Source organism: Scyliorhinus torazame, unplaced genomic scaffold (assembly GCF_047496885.1).
Source record: "Scyliorhinus torazame isolate Kashiwa2021f unplaced genomic scaffold, sScyTor2.1 scaffold_151, whole genome shotgun sequence".
Taxonomy (NCBI): Eukaryota; Metazoa; Chordata; class Chondrichthyes; order Carcharhiniformes; family Scyliorhinidae; genus Scyliorhinus; species Scyliorhinus torazame.
In genome coordinates, this window is record NW_027307878.1 from 276498 (window position 1) to 297749 (window position 21252).

General features: G+C 45.0%; 1 pseudogene; it reads left to right on the forward strand.

Moving 5' to 3' along the window:
* Window positions 1-500: 500 nt before the first annotated feature.
* LOC140405614 (uncharacterized) lies at window positions 501-14751 on the forward strand (annotated as a pseudogene).
* The last annotated feature ends 6501 nt before the right edge of the window (window positions 14752-21252 follow it).

The window sequence follows — 21252 nt, forward strand, 5'->3', positions numbered from 1 at the left end:
AAAATGGAACTAATGAAGAAATGCTTCCGCTTTGTGCAAAGATTGGGGAATGTGATCCTGTTCTCTGTAAAACAGGGAAGTCTGAGCGAATATTTGGTTGATATTAGACCACAAGACCATAAGACATAGGAGCAGAATTAGGCCACTCGGCCCATCGAGTCTGCTCTGCTGTCAACAATTCCGGTTGAATAAATAAGGAAATATTGCCTCTAGTGGCAGAAGGTTCAGTCACCAGAGGATTTTCATTTGAAGGATTGGCATCTGCCAAAGAACCAAAGACAAGTTGCGCATGTATTTCTTTTGCAATGTGAGTGTTTCTGACGTGTTCACTGACTAAAAGGCTGGTGGAAGCGGATTTAAAAGTAAAAAAAGGAATAGGATAACGTCCTGAAATTGAACCTTTAGCAAGGCAGCGGAACGGAGCAGTGGAGTGAGAGTAATTTAGTAGTTCTGCTCAGAGATCAGATAGGCACCTTGTGCTGAATGATCTGATTGTGGGAATGAATGATGCGGGAATGGAACAGGAAGTTCTTGATGATTCCAGTATCCAAATATTTACCTATTTCCTGTGCAGTTACTTTTCGAACGTTTGTGTTAATCTCATGCGATTGAGCAACATATGGCGTGAGTAACATATTTGGAGAAAGAAGGCATGACTTTACCGAGTTCATAGTCCAGAGACAACCACCAAGATCTGGCACTGTCCAAGGACGGAGGAGGCTGTGTTTTAATCAGATGAGTTCTGAAGGAGAAGCAGAGAAAGCAATTTTCTTTAACACACCGAGTACCTGATCGTTTGAGTGAAACATACAGATAAAGCAGAGAGTTGGGCGCACATTGCTTAAAGACCATAAGACCATTGGGGCTGGTTTACCACACGGGGGCTAAACAGCTGACTTGTAATACAGAACAAGGCCGGCAGCACGGGTTCAATTCCCGTACCGGGCTCCCAAACAGCCGCCGGAATGTGGCGACTAGGGGCTTTTCACAGTAACTTCATTGAAACCTATTTGTGACAATAAGCGGTTATTATCATCATCATCATAAGGCATAGAAGCAGAATTAGGCCACTAGACCCATTAATCATGGCTGATATTTTTCTCATCACCATTTTCCTGCCTAGTCCCCATAACCCCTGATACCCTTTTTAATCAAGAACCTATCTATCTCTGTCTTAACGACACGCAGTGATTTGGCCTCTACAATTGTCTGCGACAAAGTATCCCATAGATTCACCACTCTCTGGCTGAAGAAATTCCTCCTCATCTCTGTTTTAAAGGATCGTCCCTTTAGTCGGAGATTGTGTCCACTGATTCTAGTTTTTCCTACAAGTGGAAACATCCTCTCCATGTCCACTCTATCCAGGCTTCGTAGTATCCTGTAAGTTTCAATAAGATCCTCCCCCCCCCCCCCCCCCCCCCACTCATCCTTCTAAACTCCAACGAGTACAGACCAGGATTCTCAACCGTTTCTCATACGACAAGCTTTTCACTTCAGGAATCCTTCTTGTGAACCTCCTCTGGACCCTTTCCAAGGCCATCACACCTGTCTTTAGATACGGGGCCCAACACTGCCTAAAATACTCCAATTTGAGTCTGACCAGAGCCTTATACAGCCTCAGAAGTACATCCCTGGTCTTCGATTCTAACCCTCTTGGCACGAATGCAGTATTGTATTTGGCTTCCTAACTGCCGACTGAACCTGCACGTTGACCTTGATAGATTCGTGAACAAGGACATCCAAGTCCCTTTGTGTTTCTGGTTTCAGAAGCATTTCCCCATTTAGAAAATATTCTATGTCTAAATTCCTCCTTCCAAACTGCATAACCTCACACGTTTCCACATTGCATTTCATCTGCCACTTCATTGCCCATTCACCTAGCCGTTCCAAATCCATCTGCAGCCCACTTGCTTCCTCAATACTATCGTTGTATCATCTGCACACCTAGCAACAGTGCCTTCAGTTCCTTCTTCCAGATCATTAATGTATATTCTGAAAAGTTGTGATTCCAGCACGGACCCCTGATGCACACCACTAGTCACCGGCTCCCATTCTGAAAAAGACCCCTTTATCCCCACTCTCTGCCTTCTGCCAGTCAGCCAATCCTCTATCCATGCCAATGTCTTTATCTTAACACCATGGGCTCTTAACACTTTGAACAATCTCCCAGGCGGCACCTTGTTAAAGGCCTTCTGAAATCTAAATAAATCACGTCCACTGATTCTCCTTTGCCGCAGTTCCTTGTTACCTCCTCAAAGAGCTCCCACAGATTTGTCAGACATGACCACCCTTTGACAAAGCCGTGCTCATTCCTATTTTACCATGCACTTACAAGTACTCGGTGATCTCATCTTCAACAACAGACTCTAAAATCTTACCAACGACCAAAGTCAGGCTAACCGGCATATAATTTCCCGTCTTCTGCCTCCCATCCTTTTTAAAAACTTTTTAAAATTTAGAGTGCCAAATCCATTTTTTCCAATTGAGGGGCAATTTTAGCGTGTTCAGTCCACCTACCCTGAACATCTTTGTGTTTTGGGGATAACCCCACGTAAACACGGGGAGAATGTGCAAACACCACACGGACAGTGACCCAGAGCCTGCAGAAGAGAAGGTGGAATTGATCCTGTGCAGCACTTCGATCCGCATCTTCCCCCTATCTCCAAGCCTATTTCCTCCCCCCATTTATGCTGCGTTTTATCCAGTGGCATCCTGACCTCTTGTAAAGGTCGCCCATATATTTCACCACATGTGCGCCCTCCTAGTTTGACACGTTTTAGCATCCTGTCCAGTAGGGTGTGTCCGGGTAGCTGGGGTCTCTTTGTGGAGAAACACCCGCTGCTGCAGCTATCGAAGTTCCTTCCCTTTCGGGAGTTAGAACTTCTGGAAATTTCGCCAATCTATCTAATGTAAGTTATGAATTAGTAAGTTAAGAAAATAGAATTTTATTATCGTCAAGTCAAGTATGGGGTCTACTGCAATTTTCCATCACTTCCATAAGTCATCACATACTCGAGATATATATCAGAAACTTCCCGTGATGGTGAGATGAAGCCTTGCTAACAAAGCAGCGTATGGTTGATTGCTGCTCCTTATATTCGATCTGATTTATTTGCATTTTCACCTGGAAACCCAGGGATTGCAGGTTCAACTTTGTAATAGAATGACCACTGCGACGTTACGTTGTAACTAAGAAAATTAGGAGAATTGTTTATCAATGCATGATACCGCTCGTAAAAAGTCTATACCCTAATCATGTGCTTGAGTTCACCTTAAAATCTTAATTGAGAAACATTCAATTATTAGTACTCTTTCAGAATATTTGTAAAGATTTGAGGTGTATTGATGTTAGACTGTGCTGTAATCTGAATATTATTTGCACGTTTTCCCGTTTTCTGCGTGGATCTCCTACGAGTGCTCCTGTTTTTCGCACAGCCCAGAAATGTGCAGATTAACTGGATTAGCCATGATCAATACGCGAGGTTATGATTATAAGGTGGGCGAGTGGGCCGAGGACTCCAGTTCTTTCGCAGGGTGGGTACGAACTCGATGGACTGAATGGTCTCCTTCTGCATTGTCGGGATTCATTGGATATTGACAGCATCTTTGTGCTTGACCTGACATTGCTGACGATGACTTTAATGATCAGCATCATCGGCCTCTCTAGCAATACTACCGGCCATAGGGACATTTGTTTACCTTAACAGTGCTATACAGGACACGTTTTTCGCGTGGTAGCTAGGAGGATAAACAGTTTCATGCTATTTGTTGTTCGGCCTGCCAGGTTTGGGAAAATACATTCAAGAATACCATTCAAAATCTGAAAAAAATTGGATAAACATTTAATGTGCAAAGCTTATGTATGAAGTAAAACATTGTGTGTGTGTATTCGTTATTCCCGTGCACCAGATGAGGTTTCTGTCTTTGACTGGACATTCGTGCTCAGGGGCAACCCATACCGAACTGCTCTGAGGTCGATTAAACCGTCGACCCACTTTTTGTGGTGTTGGCCAGTTCATGTCTGCGTGACTTACAGTTAACAAACTGGTGTGAAGTCCCGAAATCCTCAAGTTTGTTTTTAAAATTATCTTCTCTCCTTTCCATGCCACTTTAGATTGTTGATCAGGCCTATTTCTATCTTTCCCGGATATTGGCAATGCAAGGCGCGTGTCTACTGCTAGAACACGATCCTCAGGCGATGGACTCAGGGAAGTTGTCAGGTCTAAGGCCTTTGGATCAAAGGTTGAACTGAAACCTCAACAGTCCATTTAGAGAGATGTTTGATCATTTTCGGCAGTCAGCTATGAAAGGAGCCAGACAGACACGAAACGTTGACTCTATTTATTTATTCGCAGATTCTATCTGGCCTGCTGAGATTAATTATACAGCATTTTTTGTTGTAAATACAATTGCAAGGTGAGATTCTGCCATATCCCACCCTCAAAACATGCCGCTTGCTAAACAGACAAAGGCGGACCGACAGATTATTACTGTGGGGCAATGAGGGAGGCAGGCATTATCAACAGAAACAACTGAAAATCCCTCACCAACCCGGTAGGCCACTGAACAACACACAAATAAGCTGACTTCACGTCAGACTTCCAGACTCGGCGGAACAACACGAGACCGCAGGTCCCTTTATAAGCCTGTCACTTATTCAAAGAACGCACACTCAGAGAGAAACAGGGCACCCTGTGACCCATCGGGGATACGCGTCACACCGTCATTTGCAAACCAGCACTACCCCCTAAAGTATTTCAGTCCAGCTCTGAGGCCCACTCTCCCAGAGCAGTCTCCATCTCCTCGTCATATATACCATCAGCTCCAAGCAGCAGAGCGATGGAAATCCTCCTTGTTTTCATCCTGTGTGTCGTCTTACCCCGTGAATACGATAAGACTGTCCCATGTTTTGTGAATTTAATCTAAAGCTGCCCGAGTCCATCCCAATTACAGACACTGTCTCGGATTTCATCCCCGTTGTGGTTGGGCTTTGATGGGCCATTAAACTGTCTCTGTTTAATTTCCAGGATGCCTGAGTCAGTCAGTGACACAGAGCCCGGTAGTGGTGACCAGGGAGGAGTGCCAGTCTCTCACCATAAACTGTGTTTTCAATGCTGGTTATCGGGCTTTTTTCAAATTGGGAATTTCTTTCGACAATCTCGGACCGGGACATGTTGGACGCCGATCTGGAGTGGAGGGAGATTTGTTGTCAGGACTCAAAAAGCAAAACAGTCATTTTCGCTGGAAGTTCTGGATGTGAGAGTTGAAGACAGCGCCACCTACTACTGCAACGCTCATCACTGGTACTGCACACATGTTGGATGGAACTGTCACCGTGGAAGGGCCCTGAGCAATTACCGCCACAATTGAAATATATTTTCAAGAGCACGGAGAGTGAATTATCCGGTTGGTCTTATTATTATTGTATTCCAGTGTGATTTTATTTATTTTCGCCATTCAGTTATCTTTCTGGAGGACAACACTCTTTTTTTATGTCAGTTCGGATTGTCCTCAGTTAATATGAAGATCACATCTCCGGGCAATGTTCTTGGGGCGATGTTATAAGGGCCCAAGGCCTCACACAGAATCCTTTGAACCGACAGGTAGCTTGAAACATTGATTATTGTTTATTTATCTAAAACTCCTGAATAATTTTGCAATTCAAACTGTCCAGTGATGATTTTCCGACAGGTTGACGCAAAGGCGGTTCTTGTACTGGTGAGACTGAGAGCCGTGTCACTGTGATACGTTTTGAAAGATGGTGATGCAGATGGATCCGGAACGGTTGTGACGGTCACTCCCGGTAAGTGACTCCAAACCAAACCGTATTACAGACGAGAAAGGTTGGATGTGGAGAACTAGTGATAATGTAATTGGACCAGTAATCCAGAAACCATGCCAATACTCCGGTAACATGGGTTCAGATTTCAGCACATCAACGTGTGGAATTTAAATTCAATAAATAAAACAAATAGAAGTAAAAGCTAGTCTTGGTATGGTGAGCGTGCAACCATTGTCGATTATTGCAAGCCATCTGGTTCAGTAACGCTCTTTATGGAAGGAAATATGTCGTTCTTGTCTGATCTACTCGGTATTGGACGGCAGACACAAAGCAATGTAGTTTACTCTTTAATGACCAATACAATAATGACCTCGCAAGCCATTTAGTTTTATCAAACCGTTGCAAAGTCTAAAGAGTGACATTTGAACAGACCACTCGGTACACCATCTTGCACCCGCTTTGGCATCGGAAATACTATGGCACTAGCAGCTGCATGGGCTTGTCATTGTGTTAACTCTGCTATAAATGCAAGTTGTCTCTTTGGTAACTATGAGGAAGATTTATGCATGAGCTGCTCGCCTTTGCAATATATACACCTCACTCGCCACCTCAGCTGATGAACCTATTGAACACAATTGAAAGAAGCATTGATTGTGGCAGTGACCGAAATGAATCCCAGTCTAGAATTCTATGTAAAGGATTTGGGCTCCTACTTGAGAAAGGATCGACATGCTTTGAAGGAAGTGAGGAAATAATCATCCATCTATTTCCAGAGATAAAAGGATTATCCTCCGAAAGAGAGTATGAAGCGAAAACAGACGTTTAGAGGAATGAGAGTTGATCTCTTTAGAAAATATAACATTTTTATGCGGCTTGTTGGGACAGATTCTGGGTTGCTTCTTCCTCAGGCTGCGAAGTATAACTCGGGGTCAGTTTGAGAATACAGGTTCAAATATTAAAACTGAAAAGAGGAGAATTTTCTTCAGTCAAATTCATTGTTGTGAATTTCTGAATTCCATATCTCAGAAGCGGTGAGTACTCCGTGGTTGACTATATTCAAGGCAGTGTTGGATAGAGTTATAGAACCTAAAGGAATCAAGGGACGTAGAGAAACTACGGGAAAACGTAGTTCAGGCTTGAGATCAGCGGGTTATTTCTGAAAGGCCGAGATGGGTTCAAAGTTAAATGGAAGCCCCTGCCGATTTGTTCGATTCTATGTTGCAATTTATTAAATTTCTGAGGAAAGAGATCAGCAGCAATATACATCTCACAGGAAAAGGTGAAGAAGTTGTGCCACCATTCTCTGCGGACAGAGATCCTTGAGGAGAATTGAGATAAATCTCCAATAATTTGAAGAGTATAATGAGATGGTGGTGGTGCAAATAATTTTCCTGACTGATCCAGGTAAATAGGGCATTATGCAGGGGGGTGGTTTAGCTAAACAGCCAACTGGCTCGTGATACAGAGCAAGGCCAACAGCGTAGTTTCAATTCTCGTACCGACTGATGTTTTGATGTTATTAATAAAGAAGCATTGATTGTGGCAGTGACCGAAATGACGTTTCCCTCGCCTGAGGTGCGGTGATCACGTTAAATCACCACCAGTCAGCTCTCCCCCTCAAAGGGGAAAACGGTCTTTGGTCATCTGGGATTATGGTCTGAGGTGAGGTGGCAAGATGGATACAGAACTGGTTCGGTCACAGAAGGCAAAGGGTAGCAAAGGGGGTTTCTGAATGGAAGGTTGTGACTAGTGGCGTTCCACAGTGCTGGGGCCTCTGTTGTTTGTGGTGTACATAAACAATTTGGAGGACTATGTAGCCAGTCTGATTCGTAAGTTCGCGGATGACACCAAGGTTGGTGGAGTGGCAGATAGTGTTGAGGATTGTCAGAAGATGCAGCAGGACACAGATAGTTTGGCGACTTGGGCAGAGAAATGGCAGGTGGAGTTTAATCCGGACAACTGTGAGGTAATGCATTTTGCTAGGTTGAACATAGAGGGGAAATATACAGTAAGTGGCAAAACTCTTCGGAATATAGAAAGTCAGAGAGATCTGGTCGTGCATGTCCACAGATCTTTGAAGGTGGCAACAGAAGTGGACAAGGTGGTCAAGAAAGCATACAGAATGCTTGCCTTCATTTGTCGGGGCATCGAGTATAACACCTGGCAAGTCATTCTACAGTTGTATAGAAACTTTGTAAGGCCGCACTTGGAATATTGCGCACAACTTTGGTCACCACACTACCAGCAGGATGTGGAGGCTTTGGAGAGGGTGCAGAGGACGTTTACCAGGATGTTGCCTTGTCTGGAAGGTGTTAGCTATGTGGAGAGGCTGAATAGACTTGGACTGTTTTCATTAGAAAGACGTAGGCCGTGGGGTGTCCTGATAGACGTCCACAAGATTATGAGGGGCATGTATAGAGTGGACGGGCAGGCACGCTTTCCCAGCGTGGAGGGGTCAGTCAGCAAGGGGCATAGGCTTATGGTCCGTGTGGTAACATTTAGAGGAGATGTGCGAGGCAGGTTTTTACACAGTGGGTGGTGAGTGCCTGGAACGCGTTGCCAGGGGAGGTTGTGGAAGCAGATACATTAATGACGTTCATAAGGCATCTTTGCAAACACATAGATAGGATGGATATAGAGGGATACGGCACAAGGAAGTGCTGAGGGTTTTAGCAAAGGTTGGTATCATGACTTGTACAGGCTTGGAGGGCCGAAGGGTCTGTTCCTGTTCTGTATTGTTCCTTGTTCTTTATTCTTTTTTCTTTGCCTGCAGAATACTCACAATATAAATCAGTTGGAGTGAATGGCCTCTTTATGCTCTGCCGATTTTGCATAATGTAAAAGTTAGGGAAAAAAAGACCCAGGAGAGAATCAGTTCATGACGGAAAGAATTGTTATTGTCAGAGAGCCCGAAGAGGCAGTTCCCAGTGAGTAACAGGAAAACCCACCGCGGAAACTGAACACACTGAATCCAACCGACACCTGAGAGATTTTGGGACACGTTTGCACCATTGCAAAAAAGGCAACAAGTACAAAGTAAATGTAGAAATAAAATGAAACTTATCGGAAATATTTCACATTGAAGTGATATACGGAAAAATGATGCTAATAGAAGAAAGCTGACAGACCGACAAATAGATGGAAAAGCAGATCGAAACGTCGGAGAGATGTTGAACTGCAATAAATTTGTGGTCATCAAAGTTTAACTTAGGTTAGACCCAATTGGTGCTGATGAATCGCAATAATTTCGCTGTACGGATTGACGCAATACAGTTGGCTTCGTATCAGACAACCGTTTTGGAAACAGATTGCCTGTGAAAGTAACATTTTCCCTCGGTTTGTCTCTCTCCAAGGAAACTGAAAACTAAAATGTAATATACATCATGGAATCGAGTGCGGCAGGATTAAAAGACAGGACCTCGAGGGTTGTAATCTCGGGATTACTCCCTGTGACACGTGCCAGTGAGGCTAGAAATAGGAAGATAGAGCAGATAAACACGTGGCTAAACAACTGGTGTAGGAGGGAGGGTTTCCGTTATCTGGACCACTGGGAGCTCTTCCGGGGCAGGTGTGACCTGTATAAGATGGACGGTTTGCATCTAAACCGGAGAGGCATAAATATCCTGGCCGCGAGGTTTGCAAGTGTCACACGGGAGGGTTTAAACTAGTATGGCAGGGGGGTGGGCACGGGAGCAATAGGTCAGAAGGTGAGAGCATTGAGGGAGAGCTAGGGAATAGGGACAGTGTGGCTCTGAGGCAGAGCAGACGGGGAGAAGTTGCTGAACACAGCGGGTCTGGTGGCCTGAAGTGCATATGTTTTAATGCAAGGAGCATTACAAAGAACAAAGAACAAAGAACAAAGAAATGTACAGCACAGGAACAGGCCCTTCGGCCCTCCAAGCCCGTGCCGACCATACTGCCCGACTAAACTACAATCTTCTACACTTCCTGGGTCCGTATCCTTCTATTCCCATCCTATTCATATATTTGTCAAGGTGCCCCTTAAATGTCCCTATCGTCCCTGCTTCCACTACCTCCTCCGGTAGCGAGTTCCAGGTACCCACTACCCTCTGCGTAAAAAACTTGCCTCGTACATCTACTCTAAACCTTGCCCCTCTCACCTTAAACCTATGCCCCCTAGTAATTGACCCCTCTACCCTGGGGAAAAGCCTCTGACTATCCACTCTGTCTATGCCCCTCATAATTTTGTATACCTCTATCAGGTCGCCCCTCAACCTCCTTCGTTCCAGTGAAAACAAACCGAGTTTATTCAATCGCTCCTCATAGCTTATGCCCTCCATACCAGGCAACATTCTGGTAAATCTCTTCTGCACCCTCTCTAAAGCCTCCACATCCTTCTGGTAGTGTGGCGACCAGAATTGAACACTATACTCCAAGTGTGGCCTAACTAAGGTTCTGTACAGCTGCAACATGACTTGCCAATTCTTATACTCAATGCCCCGGCCAATGAAGGCAAGCATGCCGTATGCCTTCTTGACTACCTTCTCCACCTGTGTAGCCCCTTTCAATGACCTGTGGACCTGTACTCCTAGATCTCTTTGACTTTCAATACTCTTGAGGGTTCTACCATTCACTGTATATTCCCTACCTGCATTAGCCCTTCCAAAATGCATTACCTCACATTTGTCCGGATTAAACTCCATCTGCCATCTCTCCGCCCAAGTCTCCAGACAATCTAAATCCTGCTGTATCCTCAGACAGCCCTCATCGCTATCCGCAATTCCACCAACCTTTGTGTCGTCTGCAAACTTACTAATCAGACCAGTTACATTTTCCTCCAAATCATTTATATATACTACAAACAGCAATGGTCCCAACACTGATCCCTGTGGAACACCACTGGTCACAGCCCTCCAATTAGAAAAGCATCCTTCCATTGCTACCCTCTGCCTTCTATGGCCTAGCCAGTTCTGTATCCACCTTGCCAGTTCACCCCTGATCCCGTGTGACTTCACCTTTTGTACTAGTCTACCATGAGGGACCTTGTCAAAGGCCTTACTGAAGTCCATATAGACAACATCTACTGCCCTACCTGCATCAATCATCTTAGTGACCTCCTCGAAAAACTCTATCAAGTTAGTGAGACACGACCTCCCCTTCACAAAACCGTGCTGCCTCTCACTAATACGTCCATTTGCTTCCAAATGGGAGTAGATCCTGTCTCGAAGAATTCTCTCCAGTAATTTCCCTACCACTGAAGTAAGGCTCACCGGCCTGTAGTTCCCGGGATTATCCTTGCTACCCTTCTTAAACAGAGGAACAACATTGGCTATTCTCCAGTCCTCCGGAACATCCCCTGAAGACAGCGAGGATCCAAAGATTTCTGTCAAGGCCTCAGCAATTTCCTCTCCAGCCTCCTTCAGTATTCTGGGGTAGATCCCATCAGGCCCTGGGGACTTATCTACCTTAATATTTTTTACGGGTAAGGCAGATGAACTTAGAGCTTGGATTACTACTTGGAACTATGATGTTGTTGCCATTACAGAGACCTGGTTGAGGGAAGGGCAGGATTGGCAGCTAAACGTTCCAGGATTTAGATGTTTCAGGCGGGATAGAGGGGGATGTAAAAGGGGAGGCAGAGTTGCGCTACTTGTTCGGGAGAATATCACAGCTATACTGCGAGAGGACACCTCAGAGGGCAGTGAGGCTATATGGGTAGAGATCAGGAATAAGAAGGGTGCAGTCACAATGTTGGGGGTATACTACAGGCCTCCCAACAGCCAGCGGGAGATAGAGGAGCAGATCGGTAGACAGATTTTGGAGAAGAGTAAAAACAACAGGGTTGTGGTGATGGGAGACTTCAACTTCCCCAATATTGACTGGGACTCACTTAGTGCCAGGGGCTTAGATGGGGCGGCGTTTGTAAGGAGCATCCAGGAGGGCTTCTTAAAACAATATGTAAACAGTCCAACTAGGGAAGGGGCGGTACTGGACCTGGTATTGGGGAATGAGCCCGGCCAGGTGGTAGATGTTTCAGTAGGGGAGCATTTCGGTAACAGTGACCACAATTCAGTAAGTTTTAAAGTACTGGTGGACAAGGATAAGAGTGGTCCGAGGATGAATGTGCTAAATTGGGGGAAGGCTAATTATAACAATATTAGGCGGGAACTGAAGAACATAGATTGGGGGCGGATGTTTGAGGGCAAATCAACATCTGACATGTGGGAGGCTTTCAAGTGTCAGTTGAAAGGAATACAGGACCGGCATGTTCCTGTGAGGAAGAAAGATAAATACGGCAATTTTCGGGAACCTTGGATGACGAGTGATATTGTAGGCCTCGTCAAAAAGAAAAAGGAGGCATTTGTCAGGGCTAAAAGGATGGGAACAGACGAAGCCTGTGTGGCATATAAGGAAAGTAGGAAGGAACTTAAGCAAGGAGTCAGGAGGGCTAGAAGGGGTCACGAAAAGTCATTGGCAAATAGGGTTAAGGAAAATCCCAAGGCTTTTTACACTTACATAAAAAGCAAGAGGGTAGCCAGGGAAAGGGTTGGCCCACTGAAGGATAGGCAAGGGAATCTATGTGTGGAGCCAGAGGAAATGGGCGAGATACTAAATGAATACTTTGCATCAGTATTCACCAAAGAGAAGGAATTGGTCGATGTTGAGTCTGGAGGAGGGGGTGTAGATAGCCTGGGTCTCATTGTGATCCAAAAAGACGAGGTGTTGGGTGTCTTAAAAAATATTAAGGTAGATAAGTCCCCAGGGCCTGATGGGATCTACCCCAGAATACTGAAGGAGGCTGGAGAGGAAATTGCTGAGGCCTTGACAGAAATCTTTGGATCCTCGCTGTCTTCAGGGGATGTCCCGGAGGACTGGAGAATAGCCAATGTTGTTCCTCTGTTTAAGAAGGGTAGCAAGGATAATCCCGGGAACTACAGGCCGGTGAGCCTTACTTCAGTGGTAGGGAAATTACTGGAGAGAATTCTTCGAGACAGGATCTACTCCCATTTGGAAGCAAATGGACGTATTAGTGAGAGGCAGCACGGTTTTGTGAAGGGGAGGTCGTGTCTCACTAACTTGATAGAGTTTTTCGAGGAGGTCACTAAGATGATTGATGCAGGTAGGGCAGTAGATGTTCTCTATATGGACTTCAGTAAGGCCTTTGACAAGGTCCCTCATGGTAGACTAGTACAAAAGGTGAAGTCACACGGGATCAGGGGTGAACTGGCAAGGTGGATACAGAACTGGCTAGGCCATAGAAGGCAGAGGGTAGCAATGGAGGGATGCTTTTCTAATTGGAGGGCTGTGACCAGTGGTGTTCCACAGGGATCAGTGCTGGGACCTTTGCTCTTTGTAGTATATATAAATGATTTGGAGGAAAATGTAACTGGTCTGATTAGTAAGTTTGCAGACGACACAAAGGTTGATGGAATTGCGGGTAGCGATGAGGACTGTCTGAGGATACAGCAGGATTTAGATTGTCTGGAGACTTGGGCGGAGAGATGGCAGATGGAGTTTAATCCGGACAAATGTGAGGTAATACATTTTGGAAGGGCTAATGCAGGTAGGGAATATACAGTGAATGGTAGAACCCTCAAGAGTATTGAAAGTCAAAGAGATCTAGGAGTACAGGTCCACAGGTCATTGAAAGGGGCTACACAGGTGGAGAAGGTAGTCAAGAAGGCATACGGCATGCTTGCCTTCATTGGCCGGGGCATTGAGTATAAGAATTGGCAAGTCATGTTGCAGCTGTATAGAACCTTAGTTAGGCCACACTTGGAGTATAGTGTTCAATTCTGGTCGCCACACTACCAGAAGGATGTGTAGGCTTTAGAGAGGGTGCAGAAGAGATTTACCAGAATGTTGCCTGGTATGGAGGGCATAAGCTATGAGGAGCGATTGAATAAACTCGGTTTGTTCTCACTGGAACGAAGGAGGTTGAGGGGCGACCTGATAGAGGTATACAAAATTATGAGGGGCATAGACAGAGTGGATAGTCAGAGGCTTTTCCCCAGGGTAGAGGGGTCAATTACTCGGGGGCATAGGTTTAAGGTGAGAGGGGCAAGGTTTAGAGTAGATGTACGAGGCAAGTTTTTTACGCAGAGGTTAGTGGGTGCCTGGAACTCGCTACCGGAGGAGGTAGTGGAAGCAGGGACGATAGGGACATTTAAGGGGCATCTTGACAAATATATGAATAGGATGGGAATAGAAGGATACGGACCCAGGAAGTTTAGAAGATTGTAGTTTAGTCGGGCAGTATGGTCGGCACGGGCTTGGAGGGCCGAAGGGCCTGTTCCTGTGCTGTACATTTCTTTGTTCTTTGTTCTTTGATTACATTCGGCCCTTTGCGTAGATGCTTATCCTCTTTCAATGCAATCAAATTGCTCCAACTAATCCAAAATTTCAAGGTTGCTCTGCATTTTTTACAGGTCCAGCACAGGTTGATTTTCAGTTTGAAAGTTACTCCTAAATGTGATCCCGACACGCTGTCTGCCATTGCATTCCAGATCGGAAGAAATCGTGTGTAAAATAAAATATCACTTATTAACCATTTGAACATATTTTATATTTCGAAAAAGCATAAACTGTTCGAACCGGCTGTAAATTCAGACAAAGACACCAGTGGGATGCACTTCACAAACACCCGGGAACCAGCGGATATACGAACAAATAATGTTTATTTTTATCCTGCAGATTCCAATTCCCTGGGGTCCAAGACCACGCCTTTCCAAACCTCTGCTGCCGGTGACACAGTTACTTTAAACTGGGAATATTCAGGGTTCTGTCAGTACACAGCACACTGGTACCGCCAGTCCCCAGGACAGGCTCTGGAATACCTGCTTCAGAGACACACTTCAGGGGAGGAGAATAAAGAAACCGCTGCCGGGGGAAGAATTTCTGCTTCTGTCGATACTGCCAAGAAAATCAGCCGGTGAAACATCTCTGAGCTTCAACTGAGCGACTCCGCTGTGTATTACGCTGCATTGAGCCGGCACACAGCACAGTGATACAGAGCACGGAGAGAGCTAGCAAAAACCTGAACATGGTGAGGATTACACACAGTGACACAGAGCACGGAGAGAGCTGGACAGAAACCTGAACATGGTGTGGATTACACACACAGTGATACAGAGCACGGAGAGAGCTGTACAGAAACCTAAACATGGTGAGGATTACACACACAGTGATACAGAGCACGGAGAGAGCTGTACAGAAACCCGAACATGGTGTGGATTACACACACAGTGATGCAGAGCACGGAGAGAACTTTAGAAAACCCTGAACATGGTGAGGATTACAGACACAGTGATACAGAGCACGGAGAGAACTTTAGAAAACCCTGAACATGGTGAGGATTACAGACACAGTGATACAGAGCACGGACAGAACTTTAGAAAACACTGAACATGGTGAGGATTACAGACACAGTGATACAGAGCACAGTGATAAGGGGCTGCTTTAGCACAAGGGGCTGCTTTAGCACAGGGCAAAATCGTTGGCTTTGAAAGCAGACCAAGGCAGGCCAACAGCACGATTCAATTCCCGTACCAGCCTCCCCGAACAGGCGCCGGAATGTGGCGTCTAGGGACTTTTCACAGTAACTTCATTTAAAGCCTACTTGTGACAATAAGATATTTTCATTTTCATTTTTCAAAGCATGGAGGGAGCCGCAGAAAGCCCGAATGTGAAAGGTTTACAGTAACATCTTGACAAATGTGAGGTTATCCATTTTGGTAGGAATAACAGCAATAGGGATAATTATTTAAATTATAAAATATTAAAACATGCTGCTGTGCAGAGGGACCTTGCTGTCCTGGTGCCTGTGTCGCAAAATGTTGGTTTACAGGTGATTAAGAAGACGAATGCAGTCTTGTCCTTCGTTGCTGGAGGGATGGAGTTTAAGACTGGGGATGTTATGCTGAACTGTATAAGGTGATAGTGAGGCCAGACCTGGAGTTTTGTGTTCAGTTCTGGTCTCCTTACCTGAGAAAGGACGTCCTGGCGCTAGAGGGTGTGCAGAGGAGATTCATTTGGTTAATCCTAGAGTTGAGGGGGTTGGATTACGAGGAGAGGGTGTGTAGACTGGGACTGTACTCGTTTGAATTTGGAAGGATGCGGGGGGGGGGCGGGGGGGGGGGTGGGGAATCGTATGGAAACATATAAAATTAAGAAGGAATAGGTGGGATAGATTCGGTGGGGGGGGGGGGGGGTGCTGTTCCCACTGGCGGGTGAAAGCAGAACGAGAGAGCATAGGCTCAAAATAAGAAGAAGTAGAACATAAAAGAACATAGAACATAAAAAAAGTACAGCACAGTACAGGCCCTTCAGCCCACGATGTTGTCCCGACCATTTACCCCAATCTAAGATCAACGTAACCTACTACCCCTTCAATTTACGGCTGTCCATGTGCCTGTCTAAGGGTCGCTTAAATGTCCCTCATGACTCTGACTCCACCAGCTCTGCTGGCAGTACATTCCACACACACCACTCTCTGTGTAAAGAACCTACCTCTGACATCTTCCCTATACTATCCTCCAATCACCTTAAAATTATGTCCCCTCATGACAGCCATTTCCACCCTGGGGAAAAGTCTCTGGCTATCCACTCTATCCATGCCTCTCATTACCTTGTACACCTCTATCAAGCCACCTCTCTTCCTTCTTCCCTCCAGTGAGTAAAGCCCTAGCTCCCTCAACTTTTCTTCATAAGACATGCCCTCCAGTCCAGGCAGCATCCTGGTAAATCTCCTCTGTATCCTCTCCAAAGCAGCCACATCATTCCTATAATGAGGCGACCAGAACTGGACACAATATTCCAAGTGTGATTTAACTCGAGTTTTATTAAGCTGCAGCAGAACTTCGCTGCTCTTAAACTCAATCCCCTTGTTAATGAAAACCAACACACCATACGCCTTCTTAACAACCCTATCAACCTGGGTGGCAACTTTGAGGGATCTGTGTACGAGGACCCAAAGATCCCTCTGTTCCTCCACACGTCCAAGAATCCTGCCTTTACCCTGTATTCAGCATTCAAATTCGACCTTCCAAAATGAATCACTTCACGTTTATCAAGGTTGAACTCCATCTGCCACTTCTCAGCCCAGCTCTGCATCCTGTCAATGTCCTATTGTAACCTGAAACAACCCTCAACATTATCTACAACTCCACTAACCTTGGTATCACCGGTAAACTTCTCACCCACCCGTCCACTTCCTCATCCAAGTTATTAATAAGAACTACAAAGAGCTGAGGCCCCAGAACAGATCCTTGCGTGACATTGGTCACCGATCTCCAGGCAGAATAATTTCCATCCACTAACACTCACTGGCTTCTTTCGGCCAGCCAATAATGTATCCAGACAGCCAAATTTCCCTGTATCCCATGCCCCCTAACTTTCTGAATGAGCTTACCATGGGGAACCTTATCAAATGCCTTTGTGAAATCCATATACACCACATCCAGTGCCCGACCTTCATCAATGTGTCTCGTCACATCCTCAAAGAATTCAATGAGGTTTGTGAGGCATGAGCTGCCCCTCACAAAGCCTTACTGACTATCTTTAATCAAACTGTTTTTTCTAAATAATCATAAATCCTATCTCTCAGAATCCTTTCCAATAATTTGCTCACCACAGACGTAAGACTGATGGGTCTGTAATTCCCAGGGATTTCCCTATTCCCTTTCTTGAATAGTGGAACAACATTTGCCTCTCTCCAGTCATCCGGTACTACTCCAGTGAAAAGTCAGGGCGCAAAGATTATCGCCAACGGCGCAGCAATCTCCTCCCTCGCTTCCCGTAGTAACCTTGGGTATATCCCGTCAGGCCCAGGGGACCTATCTATCCTGATGCTTTTCAAAATTTCCAACACATCCTTCTTCTTAATATCAACCTGTTAGAGTCTATTAACCTGCTTCACTTTGTTCACATGGGCAACAAGGTCCCTCTCTCTTGAATACTGAGGCAAAGTATTCATTTAGGCCGCCCCCATCTCTTCCGACTCTAGGCACAAGTTCCCTCCACTATCCGTGAACGGCCCTATTCTCACTCTGATCATCCTCTTATTTCTCACATAAGTGTCGAACGCCTTGGGGTTTTCCCTAATCGTTCCCACCAGGGCTTTTTCATGCCCCCTTCTATCTCTCCTCAGTCCATTTTTGCTTTCATGCCTGGCTACCTTCTAACCCTCTAGAGCCGAGTCAGATACTTGTTTCCTCAAACTTACATAAGCTTGCTCCTGACTAGAAACTCCACTTATCTTGTCATCCAAGGCCCCTTCACCTTACCATTCCTTCCTCGTCTCAGTGGGACAACACTACCCAGCACTCGCAGCTAGTGCTCCTTAAACAATCCCCACATTACTGTTGTGCATTTCCCCAAGAACAATTGTTCCCACTCTATGCTCCTCAGCTCTTGTCTAATAGAAGTATAATCTCCCCTCACCCAATTAAATACCTTCCCATACTGTGTGTTCCTATCCCTCTCCATGACTATGTTAAAGGTCAAGGAGTTGTGGTAACAGTCACCGAAATGCTCTCCCACCGAGACATCTGACACCTGGCCTGGTTCGTTGCCGAGCACAAAGTCCAATATGCCCTCCCCCTCGTCGGCCTATCTACATATTGAGTCAGGAATCCTTCCTGTACACACTTGATAAAATCTGCTCCATCCAAACCATTTGCACTAAGGAGGTTCCAGTCAATATTAGGGAAGTTGAAGTCACCCATGACAACAACTCTGTTACTTCTGCATTTTTCCAAGATCTGCCACCCAATCTGTCCCTCTATCTCTCTGCTGCTATTGGGTGAAAGTGGATTTAGGACGGAGGTTAGGAGGAACCTCTTCACTCAAAGGGCCATGAATCGATGGAATTCCCTGCCCAATTAAGCAGTTGAGGATCCATCATCAAATGTTTTTAAGATAAAGATAGTTTTTTGAAGAATAAAGGAGTAAAGGGTTATGGTGTTCGGGCGGGAAAGTGGAGCTGAGTTCACAAAAGGTCAGCCATGCTCTCATTGAATGGCGGAGCAGGCTCGAAAGGTCAGATGTCCTCCTCCTGCTCATACTTCTAATGTTCTTATGTTCTAATGTTTAACAGTGATACAGAGCACGGGGACAGTCTAAGGTCTTCGCCATTTCGGGGATTGGAGACAGGTGACAGGAACAGACAAGCACTCCCACACATAGACACAACGAAAATGCATTGAATCTTGACGAATGTATTTATAATTAACTTTGCATATTTAGAGCAGAAAACAAATTTGTTACACTCGTCAAGTTTTCACATTTCTTTTTGTTCATTGGAACTGTCAATATGCTTCTCTCTGTCCTCACAAAATAATTAAATCACTTAAAGTTTAAACTGCATGAAAGAACAAAGGGACCTGAACTATTTGGGCAAAATTCGTTGACTGTAGCTGTTCAAGTGATTATTAAAACATACGGTTTGGTGGGCTTCAGAACACATGTGCATGATATAAAAGAGAGGAATTGCTGGTGACCGTTGATAAACAACTGGTCTCCCTGAAATGGAAAATTGGGCGCGGTTCCGGAAATCGCACTTCAGGTTCTGTATTAACTCTTTAGAACGTGTACCCAGACGTTGGCGAGGAGTCTTCGAAACATATGTAGCGTAGACAAAATAGGAGCAGGGAGAGGTCATTCGACTCTTCAATCGCGCTCTGCCATTCATTATAATCATGGCTGATCATCCAACTCAATAGCCTAATCCCAGTTCCCCCCATATCTTTTGATCCCCTTCACCCTAAGTGCTATATCTAACTGCTTCTTGAAAACATACAATGTTTTGGACTCAACTACTGTCTATGGTAACGAATTCCACAGGCTCACCACTCTCTGTGTGAAGGCATTTCTCCTCGTCTCTGTCCTAAATTATCTACACCGTATCCTCAGACTGTGACCCCTGGTTCTGGACACACCCACCATCGAGAACATCCATATGCCCTGTCCTGTTAGAATTTTACAAGTTTCTATGAGATGCCAACGCATTCATCTGAACTCCAGCGAATACAAGTCTAACCAATTCAATCTATCCTCGTATGTCAGTCCTGCCATCCCAGGAATCAGTCTGGTAAACCTTCGCTGCACTCCCTCCATAGATAGAACACCCTTCCTCAGATAAGGAGACCAAAACTGCACACAATATTCCAGGTATGGCCTTGCCATAGCCCTGTATAATTGCAGCAAGTTATCCCTGCTCCTGTACTCGAATCCTTCGTCATGAAGGCCAGCAGAACATTTGGCTTCTTTACCACCTTCTGTACCTGCATGGTTACCTTCAGTGACCAGGTATTTTTGCATGTTCCCCTCTCCTAATTTATGTCCAACCAGACAATAGTCTGTCTTTTCTTTTCTACCAAAGTGCATAATGTCGCATTTATTCATATTATACTGTCATTTCATTTGCCCACTCACTCAACTTGTCGAAATTACACTGAAAGATATCTGCATCTTCTTCACCCTCCCACCCAACTTGATGCCATCTGCAAATTTGGAGATTTAACATTTTGTTCCCTCATCTAAATCGTCAACATATATTGTGAATAGCTGGGGTCGTAGCACCGATCACAGGTACCCCACTGGTCACTGCCTGTCAATTTGAAACCACCCGTTAATTCCTTCTGTTTGTTTCCTATCTGCCAACCAGTTTTCTATCCATCTCGCTACCCGCAATTTCTTGCTGTTTAGCTTTACACGCATTCAATTAATAGTCTTCTTGCCCATTTGGACGGGAGATGTCGGAGCTTACAAAATCACAGAAACATGGCCCACTATACGTCATCGAAATACGTCTGCCATTTTCCTTCAATGTTAGATAGCAATGTCCTGCCAGCTTGTGAGGTTCATGGTAACTGCCTGTGTCTCCCATTTATTCGGGGTCAGGAGATCACGGCGTATCTACAGACTGCGCTCAGCATTAGAACACCCAGTTTTCAAACCCTGTTAATCTTGATCCAGACCTTAAAGGAAGGGGTTAGGTCAGGACATTAGAAGAGGCCTGCATAACTCGAGCTGTTTATATTTAGAATTTGAGGGGAGCTAAGGTTGTTTGGAATACGATTGAGAAGAAAACGATATTGTAAATATATTTATTCGGGGTGATGACTGAATATCAAATGTTTATTTTCGCTAAATATAAATGATTTCATACAAATTATTTCATGTAAAGCGGAATCAGTGTTTTTCAAGGATTACATGTCATTACATGTTAATAAGACCATAAGACATAGGAGCGGAAGTAAGGCCATTCGGCCCATCGAGTCCACTCCACCATTCAATCATGGCTGATTTCAACTCCATTTACCCGCTCTCTCTCCATAGCCCTTAATTCCTCGAGAAACAACAATACAGATAATCTCGATTTTGATTATCCATGTATCGGTATAGACCAAAGCGTAAGGTTTAGGATGCAATTATAATCAGTAAATGGAGGAGCAATAATATAGACAGAGCCCGTTGTATTAATATCGGACCCAGGGTCCAAAAATCAA